Source organism: Lycorma delicatula, chromosome 12, assembly GCF_047948215.1.
Source record: "Lycorma delicatula isolate Av1 chromosome 12, ASM4794821v1, whole genome shotgun sequence".
In the NCBI taxonomy this organism is placed as follows: domain Eukaryota; kingdom Metazoa; phylum Arthropoda; class Insecta; order Hemiptera; family Fulgoridae; genus Lycorma; species Lycorma delicatula.
Window position 1 is genome coordinate 22160625 of NC_134466.1, and position 12825 is coordinate 22173449.

At 33.2% G+C, this 12825-nt stretch overlaps 1 protein-coding gene across 3 annotated transcripts in view; it reads left to right on the forward strand.

Moving 5' to 3' along the window:
* Window positions 1-12825, forward strand: part of LOC142333004 (uncharacterized) — a 356865-nt gene that overhangs the window by 82929 nt on the left and 261111 nt on the right. For all 3 annotated transcript variants that reach the window (XM_075379771.1, XM_075379768.1, XM_075379770.1), the window contains exon 2: window positions 2466-2547. The gene's annotated coding sequence lies outside the window, so the exon portion shown is untranslated. The remainder of the gene's footprint in view (window positions 1-2465; window positions 2548-12825) is intronic.

Consider the following 12825-nt stretch of genomic DNA (forward strand, 5'->3'; position numbering starts at 1 on the left):
ACCGTAGGAATGCGTTTTGAGGTCAAAAATTCCCATATGGAAATGGATGTGTGACACGGGGCTTTGTCACGATGAAGCAACCACTTGACTGCAATGTCTGGTCTCACGCTAATCACTCTTCCTGAGCCTTTTAAGGACACCTTTGTAAAACACTTGGTCTACAGTTTGTCCTGGAGGAATAAATTCTTTATGCACGATACTTCTACTGTCAAAAAAGCAAATCGTCACGGTTTTGATCTTCGATTTGTTCATTCGACATTTTGTCGAAGAGATGGTCGAAGAGATGACGGAGTGTGCCACTCTTCGCTTTGCCGCTTTGTTTCAGGATTATACTCAAATATCTATGATTCATCACCTGTAATCCCACGATTGATGAATGCTTGGTCGTTGTCAATCCTCTGAAGAAGATCAACGCACACTTTTCGATCGTCCTTCTGTTTCGTTGTGAGGTTTTTCGGCACTGATTTCGCACAACCCTTTCGCATGTCCAAATCGTCTGTCAAAATTTGATGTACGGCGAAAACGTTTAAATTTAACCGTTCACTCATCATCCTTATCGTTAATCGACTGTTTGATCTCACAAGATCCGTCACACGCTCAACGTTTTTGTCAGATTTTGAAGTCGAAGGTCTCCCTGAGCGAGTTTGATCTTCAACGTGTTCTCGGCCTCCAAAAATGATTTGTGCGGGCGGAAAACTTGTGCCGTTGACAAGCAATGTTCCCCGTAGGCCTGTTTCAACTTTTCAAAGGTCACACTCGCGGATTCCCGAAATGTAACACATAACTTGATAGCACCAATTTACTAAATTCCGATGCTCCATTTTCGTAACACAACTTCACTGATGGCGCTGTCAAAAATAATATGTTGGCTGAACGGAGTTAAAACTCGTACTGAGCGTGTGGAAGGAATGAACAAACCGGTCTAGCACAGACAGTAGACACAGCGTTGCCAGATCGATCGCAGTGTTACCAATCTCATTATTTTTCTCACACACCTCGTATTCTTATTTATGAATGTAATAAGTTTTGTAGAGTCATGGCATTCAAAGACCGAGTCCCGGGTGCCTGGATGGTGTCTTGGGAAAGGCGTCAGCCGAGCTCAAGGTAACTGCCGAGGTAGTTTGAGGCGATGGAACACCCCAAATCTATGTTAATGCTTAGTTGCGGGTTTATCTCCGTATGGGGGGGGGGGGGTTAAATAAAAACGTAACTAAAAAAAAATCTTTCGAAAAAAATATATTTTCGTTTTTTAAATATTGGTAATTTTAAAATCATTATATTTCAAAAAGACGTATTTTGGGACCTTTCAATAAATCAGAAAAACCAATCGTAACTGATTAAAATTTTACGAAATTAAATATTAAATTGGGTGGATAAAGTGACAAATGAAGAGGTATTGCGGCAAATAGATGAAGAAAGAAGCATTTGGAAAAATATAGTTAAAAGAAGAGACACACTTATAGCCCACATACTAAGGCATCCTGGAATAGTCGCTTTAATATTGGAAGGACAGGTAGAAGGGAAAAATTGTGTAGGCAGGCCACGTTTGGAATATGTAAAACAAATTGTTAGGGATGTAGGATGTAGAGGGTATACTGAAATGAAACGACTAACACTAGATAGGGAATCTTGGAGCGCTGCATCAAACCAGTCAAATGACTGAAGACAAAAAAAAAAAAAAATTAAATAATAGCAACAGTTAGGCAAAAATATTTAATTTTAGTTGGTAATAACAGTTTTACATAAAATTTTAATTTTTTACTGAGTTTTGCGAGTTTTTATTTTTTTTTAAATGCGTCAACCCGCACCTGATAATGAAAATAGTAATATAAATAAATGTTTGTAAAAAGTTAACCAAAACGGACTTTTATGTTAAACTTGCTAAAATTTTCCAGAAGTATATACTTTAATTAACCTTAACCTTCGATTTCATTCTTTTTTTAAATTTTCAAAAAATCTAATAAGATAAAAACGAATTTTTTTGTTGTTTGTGTTGCAACTAATAGATCATTCCTACGTTCAATTATAATGCTATGATAGAAGGTTTTTATGTAAAACTTTCCGTTCTACAACTTTTGTTTGAAATATGTTTCGATAAATTTAATGTTTAACTAGTTACAACCGGAAAACCGAATTACGACACGTTTACATAGACAATATAATGGACCATTTTTCTAGATCCATCCGGATATCTTCCAAATTTTTTTTGGTTAGTCTGTCGACTTTTAGTCTGTTAATTGAGGCGTGTTTTGTTTGGGACCTTATCCACCTGGTCTGATCGACAAGGAAATTTTTGTCCTGTATTCATGTTTTAAATCTAATATTCCTACTGTATAGGCAGAACAGAAGAGAACAAAGAAACGGAACAGTAAAATTAGACAATTGATATAGGAATACTATTTACGTATATATTGTTTAAAAAATAACTGTTATTTTTCGTTGTTTAATATTTTTTTTTTTTTCAGGATTCGTGGAATAATTATAAAACAAATTTACAACTGTCAATCAACTGAAACGTGACTTTGTTTCAACAGATAAAATAATTACGTGAGTTTATTATGTAATTAATATTTATTTATTATTAATTTATTTATTTCAAACTTTTATTATTATCTAAATTTAATGATCACGCTTTATTATTTTATGTTTTTGTAACATTTGATGCTCCAATTCTGGAAATTCGACTGGAGAATTATATTATCTCTGGAAAGAAATAACATTAACGGATTTAAAAAAAAATCTCTTTCGGCACGATGGAAAACGGAGGTAGATTTCACCGGTGCTAAGTAGGGGATAAAAAAGATTTCCAGCTTAAAGTTAAGAAAAACTTCAAATTTACTCAATACGACAATGGTTACATGTGAAAAATAGTTTCACATGTTTTGCATACGACAAGCCGCCCCTTCTTCCTACAATTCCAGCAACATTTTGGACATCCCTTGCCGTAAAGGTAGGGCACTAAAAAAATTGTTTCATACAAAAGTTTTCGGTAATGCTTAGGGGACTAACGACGACTTTAAACCAATTCGATACTGTGTCTATTAAAGGAGGTATGATTTTTTTTTGTTTTCAAAACCCCATTTTTCCACCCCCTGGGCCAATAGTTGGTGATATCAAAAACCTTTACTTACATAGATTTTAGGCCCGTATCCGTAGAATAGTAGGAACTTTAAACGAATTCGATACTTTACTTAATAAGAAAGTTATAGTGATATTTTGTTTTTACTAAACCCTCCCCCCCATATCCATTCCCGTGGTTCGATTTTTGCCGTTAATGAACTCGACCGAGATTTTGGAACGAGTTATTTTTAAGGAACAATTTTAAAGTGATTGGTGCAAAATTACAGCAGTTACCGTTCCCACAAGAAAGTGTAATATATATATATATATAAATGTATGTATAAACTTTTGAGCTGGCGGTGGTTTTGGGGTCTGGGGATGTGAAACCCGAAAATATGTCGAAATTTTCTTGAATCCGAATCATGGTATCCAGTTTTCTTATGAAATCTTCCTAAAAAAGGAAAAATATTATGTTACTTTCGAAAACACATCCATAGTTTTATTTTCGTTTTAATCCCGCGTGACGAAATCTAAAACAAATTATGTAATCTTAAGTTTTTTGAGTCTTTATGGACCATGAAAGACGTGAATCAGTGCTTTCAACGACAACTCGGCGATTGAATGGACTTTTCTCCCTCAATCAAAGTTGATTTTCTCTCTAGAAATTGCTTTTCTATCCGGTAATAAATACAATATGGTTTTTTATTCAAAGAATTGGTCATAAAAAAAAATAATTGTATTTATTTTTTTGGAATATGTCTAAAGAGGTTACGGGCTGAGAAAAGGAAAACTTGTGGCAAAATTTTTAAAAAGCTCTATAATTCGGCCGGTATTTATATTAAGAATCCAGATTTATTTAATTTGATTCCAGAAGGAAGTGTGTACAGAGTTAAAATTACGACCAGATTTTTATTCCATTATTGTAAGTTAAGAAATAATTGCACCTACTACGTGTAAATTTTTGTTTCCTACTGTTGTTTAATAAAGGAAAAATAAGTATTTTTCCGACTTGAAAAAAAGAAAAACAGTATTACTTTCGGTCGGTAATGGTGGTAATGAAGGGTGAAAATGGATTTTCTTTACGTTATGTGGTATGAGCAGTACGAAAATACCATTCACTTAAATTGGGGTGTCCTTGCGCGTGTGCGCGCGCACACACACACATACGCATATATATATATATATATATATATATATATATATTTTATATATAAAAATTTGTGTCTCGAAAATCTCACATGTACTTGATTAATCTATTGAAATTTAAATATGTTCTACGGGTGTGTCAGAAAAGTAATGAGACTGACTTTTTACTTAACAAAGATTTTATTTTTTTCAAACAACAATATTATCCCTTTCAAAGTAGTTCCCTTGGGCAGCTACACACCGGCGGAGTCGTAGTTCTTACTCCTGGTAGCGGCGCTGGCTTTAAGTGGTAGGGCTTTTAACTGTCGGTCACAGTCTTTTGAATGTTTTCCAGAGTTCCAAAATGACGTCCTTTTAATACACGTTTCAATTTCGGGAAACGGAAAAAGTCACAAGGACTCAAATCAGGTCAATTGTGGGGGGAAGGTTTCAGAAACCGTAGGAATGCGTTTTGAGATAAAAAATTTCGTGATTGAAATGGCCGTGTGATACCGGGCATTGTCATGATAAAGGATCCACTTGACTGCAATGTCTGGTCTCACGGGAATCAAGCTTTTCCTGAGCCTTTCAAGGACACCTTTGTAAAACATTTGGTTGACGATACCCCTTCTGTCAAAAAAGCAAATCGACACGGTTTTAATCTTCGATTAGCTCATTCGACATTTATTTCGGTCGAGGAGATGACGGAGTGTGCCGCTCTTCGCTTTGCCGCTTTGTTTCAGGATCGTACTCAAATATCAAGGATTCATCACCTGTGATCACACGATTGAAGAATTCTTGATGGTAGTCAATCCTCTCAAGAAGATCAACGCACGCGTTTCTTCGATTATCCTTCATTCTGTTCCGTTGTGAGGTTTTTCGGCACCGATTTCGCACAAACCTTTCGCATGTCCAAATCGTCTGTCAAAATTTGATGTACGGTGAAACCGTTTAAATTTAACCGTTCACTCATCATCCTTATCGTTAAACGTCGGTCTGATCTCACAAGAACCCTCACACGCTCAACGTTTTCATCAGATTTTGAAGTCGAGTGTCTCCCTGAGCGAGGTTGATCTTCAACGTGTTCTCGGCCTTCCAAAAATGATTTGTGCCGGCGGTAAACTTGTGGTTTTGATATGCAATGTTCCCCATAGGCCTGTTTCAACTTTTCAAAGGTCACACTCGCGGAGTGTGACCCACACTCCCCAAGTTTAACACAAAACTTGACCGCATAACGTCGCTCTAAATTCCGATGCTCCATTTTTAGTAACACAACAAAAATACAACTTCACTGATGGCGCTGTTAAAAATAATGTGTTGGCTGAACGGAGTTGAAATTCGTACTGACCATGTGGAAGGGATGAACTAACCGGTCTACACAGACCAGTAGACGCAGCGTTGCCAATCTCATTACTTTTCTCATACACCTCGTATACTTGAAGTTGTGCGTCTGAAAATTTGTTGATAATCGGTCGTCATTCTTCAGTTACGTTAAACTGAAGATATGAAAATTTTATTGGTGGAATATCTCCAAAACTATTTGATTAATTTCATTAAAATCTAAATTTGCTGTAATAGTTTATCTGAATTTTTTTACGTAAAAATTTGATGAAAATTGTTTGTTTGAGTCGTTCTTGAGTTACGCTCAATCGTTGCAAAATATTTTCAAATTTGTGGCTTAAAAATTTCCAAAACTACTCGTTCGATTTCATCTAAATTTAATTACGCTGTAGTAATATATCTGAAATTGTGCGTGGTAGAATGTTTTATAGATTATTCAATTCGTTCTTCAGTTACGATTAATTTAAAGTCGATAGAATTTTAGCGGGTCATGTTAGAAGCGTGGCATCTTCATGATGCAGCAAGTTGGAACTTTGACGTTTCTTTATCTGCGGTATATGCTATCAATTTATTGTTCGGCGTATTCAGGTACCGTTTTCTATTTTGAGGATCAGAATAAACCTGGTGTGTTTTTTATCTAACGTTTTCGTATGTAGTGATGCATTTTTCATACGCGGTTATGCAGGGAGTCACGTTGTTGAGCGAATTTAATTCTGATGCTTATGTGTAAGGTCTACTGGTTAATCTAATATATGTAGTGCGTTGTAGTCTGAAAAATCAGCGCGTTTCTTATTGTGAAATAGTGATGGTATCGAAATTATCAACTTTTTACTGTTTTTCTTGTTACAATATATTAAAATTATTTTTTTAGTGTTATTTATATTTTTTTCTTGATTTTTTACTTATTTCTATGTCTTATTTATTTCTTAATTAGTTTTCTTTGTAAAATTTTATATTAGAATGAGTTGATACTTTTTTAAAAAAGAATCAAAATAAATAATGAACAGTCCGGCTTCTTGTAGATAATTATTTATCTAAAATTTATTATAAATTTTTTTTTTGTAGATAATTATTTACTTTTAAAAATATGAGAAATCTAATTATTTTGCTGAAAATTCATTAAAAATAGATGGAAATTTTGAAACGGTGAAAATATTTTTTTTTAGCTATAACTACTTCTTTTCTCCTTCCTTTTATTTTAATTTTTTAATGAAATTTTACCGTAATTATCTAGATGGCCTCTTATGAATTATTCGGATAATATCAGTTTTGTTAAATAATTTTTTTCTTTCCGTTGTGTTTTAATTTTTTTATTTTCAACTATGTTTATTACTATTTTTTTTTTAACTTCTTCAAGTTTTATTGCGGTGAATGACCAGGTAGGTCACCGCTGTTTATTTAAAAAAAAAAAAACTAGTTGGAAATTTTTGTTGTAGTTCCACTATATTTAATCGTACAAGTTTGTATAACTAGATTTTTTTCTCGTCTTAAATATTGTCATTTTAAATCTATTTTATAATTTGTATATATTATTACCTCGTTAAAAATATTTTAACTATTTATTATTTTTTTTGTTTTATTTATTTTGTAATTTAGTTAATTTATTTATAACGTTTCTTTCTTAATTTGTTATTCAATCTTTAATTACTTCACTAATTACTGGTAATATTTAAATATCTGAACGGTTATTATTTAAATGTATAATTGTCAATGTGTAAATGTTTTATGCTGTTTTATGAGTTTATCGTGTATCGCTCTTTTTATATGATAACAGTTTTTCTACTTTCAAAACATCCATTTCCTTCTTACATATTCTTAATGAACATATCAGAAATTTATATACCGATAAAATTTAAAATCCATGAAGGTCGTTTTGTAATTTAAGAGATAAATCGTTGTGGAAAAAATATTATTTATTCAATGACAATGAAATTTCCGTTACTTTTGAACGTAATATCTAATTATATTTGGGTTACTTGTCCATTTTTTATGTGAACTTTCTTCTTATTCTTTTTTTTTTTTTTTGTCTTCAGTCATTTGACAGGTTTTATGCAGCTCTCCAAGATTCCCTATCTAGTGCTAGCCGTTTCATTTCAGTATACCCTCTACATCCTACATCCCCAACAATTTGTTTTACATACTCCAAACGTGGCCTGCCTACACAATTTTTCCCTTCTACCTATCCTTCCAATATTAAAGCGACTATTCCATGATGCCTTATTATGTGTGGCCTTATAAGTCTGTCTCTTCTTTTAACTATATTTTTCCAAATGCTACTTTCTTCATCTATTTGCCGCAATACCTCTTCATTTGTCGCTTTATCCACCCATCTGATTTTTAACATTCTCCTATAGCACCGCATTTCAAAAGCTTCTAATCTTTTCTTCTCAGATACTCCGATCGTCCAAGTTTCACTTCCATATAAAGCGACGCTCCAAACATACACTTTCAAAAATCTTTTCCTGACATTTAAATTCATTTTTGATGTAAACAAATTATATTTCTTACTGAAGGCTCGTTTAGCTTGTGCTATTCGGCATTTTATATCGCTCCTGTTTCGTCCATCTTTAGTAATTTTACTTCCCAAATAACAAAATTCTTCTACCTCCATAATCTTTTCTCCTCCTATTTTCACATTCAGTGGTCCATCTTTGTTATTTCTACTACATTTCATTACTTTTGTTTTGTTCTTGTTTATTTTCATGCGATAGTTTTTGCGTAGGACTTCATCTATGCCGTTCATTGTTTCTTCTAAATCCTTTTTACTGTCGGCTAGAATTACTATGTCATCGGCAAATCGTAGCATCTTTATCTTTTCACCTTGTTCTGTTACTCCGAATCTAAATTGTTCTTTAACATCATTAACTGCTAGTTCCATATAAAGATTAAAAAGTAACGGAGATAGGGAACATCCTTGTCGGACTCCCTTTCTTATTAGGGCTTCTTTCTTATGTTCTTCAATTGTTATTGTTGCTGTTTGGTTCCTGTACATGTTAGCAATTGTTCTTCTATCTCTGTATTTGAACCCTAATCTTTTTTAAATGCTGAACATTTTATTCCAGTCTACGTTATCGAAAGCCTTTTCTAGGTCTATAAACGCCAAGTATGTCGGTTTGTTTTTCTTTAATCTTCCTTCTACTATTAATCTGAGGCCTAAAATTGCTTCCCTTGTCCCTATACTTTTCCTGAAACCAAATCGGTCTTCTCCTAACACTTCTTCTGTATAAAATTCTAGTTAAGATTTTTGATGCGTGACTAGTTAAACTAATTGTTCTGTATTCTTCACATTTATCTGCCCCTGCTTTCTTTGGTATCATGTTATCGTTGGATAACGATGCAATCTAATCTTTTACGATTTCTCAGGACCGTCCGTTCATATTCAAATATTTCAGTTTTCTGTAGCGTGTTTCACCTATTTATACCGTTTGACCTATAATAGATTGTAATTTTATCGTTTTAATTTAGGTTATTGATGTAATATTTGCATTGTGGTTTTATTTCACTGTGAGGTTTTAGGTTTTTAAATTAATTGTTCATTTATAATATTTATTGACGTACTATATGAATATCGTGTCCGGCCGTTGATAACGATAATTCGTTGTGCGCCCAGGAAAAAAATAATTGAAGTACATTTTAAATCATTTTTCTCTGCAATCCTTTCATCGTACCGGATTTTTCATTTTGGAATCGTGCATCCGTTCACCGATGTAATCTACCGAAAATGAATTTTTATATGATATATTTTTTGATGTCGGTTTTGAGAGAAATATTGGTTAGTTGTTATGTTGATTTCATGTAAATTACTCACTTTGGCGTCGATTTCAAATGTTAAAATAAAATAATTAAAAAAAAAAAAAAACAGTTTGTATGTTTTAATGACTTTTTAAAATCTCGATTTTGTTTTTTTAAACGATTCTGTTCACATTTTATTCTTAATTGATACCTTGATTTATTATTTTTGTTATTAAAGATAAATGTTTTTACGTAATGATAGGTTTTATATTATCGATTTCTTACTTGGATGTGGTTAACTTATTATCGCAAACTTTGACTCTGTAATAAATTTTACTTATTTTTTTATTCCTGTTTATTTTTAGTTAAATGGTTGCGGAAACATCGGAAATCCGAGTACTGTACGATTTCCTTTTCAAAAACAATAGTTTTTATTGAAACTAAAAAAAAAAAGTACTCTGCATACATTAATCACATTGTGGCGTTTGTGCACGCGCGATTATACCGGAAACTCTGGAACCGCTAGTTTGATCTGACTTGATTATTATCGTATTGAATTTAACTTCTTAAAGGGTTATAAGTATAAATTTATCAAAATAATTACCTTATTGAGTAATCAGTAATTTATATGAGAGCGTCTTGTATTTAATAAGAGTCATTTTGTTCAGTGATATTATAGCACGATGCTTAATGAGCTGCTCCGTGGTGGAATTTTCAAATGAATTAATTTTTTTTTACTTTTTCGTTTATAAAACCATAAATCGTTTTTGAAATAACAGCTGTTTAATAGAAAAACGTTACTATATATATATATATATATATATATATATATATATATATATATATATATATATATATATATATATATATATAGGCTGATTTTTTAGTCCTGTTACCCAATTATTAATGTCTGGTAATTATTTTCTAAAGAAGGGAAATTTTTCTTTTGTGACACGAAGTTGGTAGCGCTACTCAACCGGTGTAGATACGGCTGTGTGAGTCGATTCTCCTTGAGCTGTGTAAATTTTTGTACCGTTTCCGGTCGTGTTACGAACAGAATGTCTTTTACCGTAGAACAAGGAGATTTCATTCTTGAAGAATATTTTGCTACGAAATCGTACGCGAGTGTAAAAGAATCATTCCAAATTAAATTTGTCGGTGTTCCTCCGCCAGAAAAATGTCAATTTGTAGGCTAGCAAATCGATTTCGAGGGACAGTTAGTGTTTGCGACAGAAAACGTACCGGTCGACCGACTCGCTTGACAGATGACGTTTTAGAGAATGTGAAAACAAGATCGCTCGATTCTCCACGGAAAAGTTTACGAAAACTTTTCACGCGAGACGGTTTGTCATTTCGAGTGTTCAGAAAGTCGCTACAAAATTGAAATCTCATCCGTATCGCGTACGATTAGTCCAAGAGCTTCAGCCTCCAGATTTAAACAAGCGATTGCAATATTGCCGTCGGTTTAGGTCACTCGTAAACGATAACGGAATCTAATTTTTAAACACGGTGTTCTTCTTTAGCGATGAAGCTTGGATCCATCTCGACGGTTATGCGAACAGTTAAAACTGTCGAATTTGGGCGGTTGAAAATCCTAACGCTTTACAAGACAAATCTTTGCATCCATAAAAAAATCGGTGTGTGGTGTGCGATATCTCGTCGTCGTATAGTCGGACCCGTATTCTTGGAACAGACAGTAAACGGTGAAATATACAAGAATATTGTGCGCCAATTTGTGTCCCTCCTGGAACCTCAAGAACGGTATTGCCGATTTCAGCAAGAAGGCGCTACATGCCGCACGTCTCGAGAAACCGTGGATTTTCTGTAAGAGTTCTTCGATGATCGAATAATAAGCAAGGGCTTATGGCCTCCAAGGTTCCCAAACCTCACATCTCCTGACTGCTTTTTGTGGGCTATATTAAGTCCGAGGCCTTCAAAAACAATCCTCACACTATTGATGAAGTTAAAGTCAATATTACAGACTTAATCGCGAATATTTCCAATATAACTCTTAAAAAGGTTTCTGCTAATCTGCTGAAAAGAGTCCGTGCGTGTATAACCGCAAGGGGTGGGCATTTTGAGGACATTCTTTTACAATTATGTAAGTAATAACTTTTTATTAAATCTCTTTTGTAAGTAACAAATATATTTTTTTCCTTTTGTTAAATTGCATTTAAAATTGGGTAACAAGACTAAAAAATCACTCTGTGTGTATATATATATATATATATTATTTATATTATATTTGCTTATTATATATATTTACCCCCCCACACACACACACACACACAAATATATATATATATATATATATATATATATATATATATATATATATATATATATACCGAGAGAAAGAAAAAAGTCCCAGAACCAACAACCCCCATGGGGTGTTTTTTTGTTTACTTTTATTTATATATATATATGTATATATATATATATATATATATGTGTGTGTGTACACCGGGTGATATTTAAGCATGGAAACAGCTCTATACTGCATATCTGATAGGTATATGGAGACAGAAAGAAATAGGGTTCTACATACTTAAAAAAAAATCAGCGTTACGTTGAGTTTTAATTTTTGTCTGCCATATTGAATGAAACTTAGAAAAATGGACATATGACGCACGATTTCGATTTAAAATTTTACAAGAAAAACAACGGATAAATCCGTTTTTATGTTAATGCCTTCATTGTCGAGTTATAAACATTCAAAGTTGCAACGAACTTTGAAAAATCGTATTAACAATAAAACAAGGTAAAATATATTATATTCGTATTGCATGTAAAATAACAAACTGTGCTATAATATTCATAATTATAAACAACAACTAATAATTAACGATGCAACAACAAATTAAACGGCTATATCGACTGATATTATTTACTTTAAATATGAAAATATTTATTTTGAATTTTTAAATGAATATTTTCGTTCCTAAAATATTAATCAATTAATATTAATATTAATGAATCAAAAAAAAAAACCGAGGGACATTCGTCCCCTTTTGTTCTGCGGTTCAATTTTGAAAGCATACCGTTGTACAACAAATGTTTAAAACGCTTTCCCTCTACAGCTTGGCAGTGTGCTAACCTCCTCAAGTAATATCCGTTTATAACTTGTATCATGTCTGATGGTATACTGCAGACTCGTGAATGCCTGCAGGTTTTGTTTTGTAAACATTACGTTTCCGTACCCCCCAAAAAAATTAATCCAGAGGAGACAGGTCTGGAAACCTGGCAGGTCATTCTATAGCTCTTGTACAAACTATCTACCGATCTGAAAATTATTCAATTAAAACTTGCCGTGACGTTAAATAATATCAAGGTGGTGTTCCTCTCCTTTTCCTGTATAGCCTCCGGGAATTACCGTTCAGGTATTACTTCAGAGGATGATACGTACGAGTGAAGTGTAGTCTTGTACAGTCTCAGATCGATCATTTCTGAGATGTGTGGTTAATTGAAACCCAACCACCAAAGAACACCGGTATCTACCATCTAGTATTGAAATCCGTGTAAAAATAACCGACTTTACTAGGACTTGAACGCTGGAACTCTCGACTT